General features: G+C 44.0%; 1 long non-coding RNA gene across 2 annotated transcripts in view; it reads left to right on the forward strand.

Annotated features, from left to right (window-relative positions):
* Positions 1-465, forward strand: part of LOC107307179 — an 8171-nt gene extending 7706 nt beyond the window's left edge. The window contains exon 3 of one of the 2 annotated variants that reach the window (XR_001552351.2): positions 388-465. This is a non-coding gene — a long non-coding RNA (uncharacterized LOC107307179). Of the gene's footprint in view, positions 1-3; positions 53-387 lie in introns of those variants that run through there. The other variant, XR_001552352.2, reaches the window with a different exon arrangement.
* Positions 466-1835: the final 1370 nt, after the last annotated feature.

Genomic DNA, 1835 nt, shown 5'->3' on the forward strand with positions numbered 1-1835 from the left:
GAGGTCTGAGATTTAGGGGGTTTGGGTTGAAAAAAAAGTGCGTTTTATAGGACCCGAAATAAAGTAGATTTTTTGACCCAACGTTGGGATTGCGATAGCTATATGATGTTTTGACTTAAATTGGGGGTTTTTGACCCAAATTTGGGAATAAGAGGATGATATTTGGGTCCTTTTGGGTCTGAAGGCTTCAGTTTGGGGGTTTTGCGGTTCAAAAAAGTGCATTTTTGGGGTTCGAATGAAGAGATTTGGACCCAAAAAGTTGAGTTGTTGACGCTGGAAATTGGCCTTGGTTTTAACCCATAATTTGATGGGTTTTTAACCCCAAAATTGGGGGGTTTTGGACCCAAAATTTGGTGGGCTCGGAGCCTCACTTTGGGCGTCTTGAAGGTTTTAGATTTGGGGGTTTGGGGTGAAAAAGTGCGTTTTTAGGACCCGAAATAAAGGAGATTTTTTGACCCAAAACGATTTGGATTGCGATAGCGGATATTTTGATGGTTTTTGAACCCAAGAATTGGGGGGTTTTTGACCCAAATTTGCGGGCTCAGAGGCTGATTTTAGGGGTCCTTTATGGGTCTGAAGGCCTTCAGATTTGGGGGTTTGGGTCAAAAAAGTGCATTTTTGGGACTGAAAATGGGTATTTGGGACCCAAATGGTTGAGGTTTGTGATGCGTGAATATGGCTGGTTTTGACCCAAACTTCTTGATGGTTTTTACACCCAAAATTGGGGGTTTTGACCCAAAATTTTGGGGCTCGGAGCCTCATTTGGGGTCTGAAAGGTCGAGGATTTGGGGGTTTGGGGTGAAAAAGTGCGTTTTTAGGACCCGAAATAAAGGTGATTTTGACCAACGATATGGATTGCGATAGCGATATCTTGATGGTTTTGGACCCTCAAAATGTGGGGGTTTTTTTGACCCAAAAAATTTCGGGGCACAGCTGATTTTTGGCGGCTGTCTGGGGTCTCGAAGAGCCTTCAGTTCTCGTCGGGGTCCATTTTGGCGTCATAAAGTAACAACCAGTGCATCATATTTTTTGGACCCAGATTCGAAATGAAGAGATTGCGACCTCCTCGAAAAGTTGTAGGTTTGGTGACTAATCTGAATCGGACTTGGAGGGTTTTAATCCCTCATAAATTTGTATGGTTTTGAGACCCATCCAAAATTGAGGGGGTATATTTGACCGCTCCTTCCAAAAGTATGATCTTTGGGGCGCATCAGAGGCCCTCACTTATTGCGAGTTCTGCAGCAAAGGAAGTCCCTGAGTATATCTTAGGCGGGTATGTGCAGGTTGAATAAAAGTGCTGTTTTTTTGGACCGCGAAATAAAGGAAGATTTTTGACCCCCAGAAGAATGATGTGGGATTAGCACGATAGCCAATATTTGGACTGGCTCTGGGCTGCAGCTCTCCCACCAAACGTTCGGGGCGTTTTTGACGCCATAATGTTGAGGGGCTCAGAGGACTGGGATTTTGGACGTCCCTCTTTGGGTCATGAACTGGCTTACAGAATTTCGGGGGGTTTTGGGTGGTTCAGAAAAAAGTGACACTTTTTTGGATCGCTACAAAATGAAGAGATTTTGGACCCGATAACAAGGTCCATGGAACGTGTTTGTTGACTACGAAACCTTGGCCTGGTTCTCTGACCCAAAATACTGTGGGTATTTTGTGACCCAAAAATTTGGGGGTTCAGATGCTGATTGGGTTCAGATAACTGCCAGATTTGGGGTTTGTTGGGTCAAAAAAGTGCACTTTATCTAACCCAAATTGGACTTTTTGGCCCCAAAATGGGTGTTATTTAGGGCCTAATTTGGGACATTTTGGGTCTCCAAATTCTTTTCTTT

Source organism: Coturnix japonica, unplaced genomic scaffold (genome assembly GCF_001577835.2).
Source record: "Coturnix japonica isolate 7356 unplaced genomic scaffold, Coturnix japonica 2.1 chrUnrandom498, whole genome shotgun sequence".
Lineage (NCBI taxonomy): Eukaryota > Metazoa > Chordata > Aves > Galliformes > Phasianidae > Coturnix > Coturnix japonica.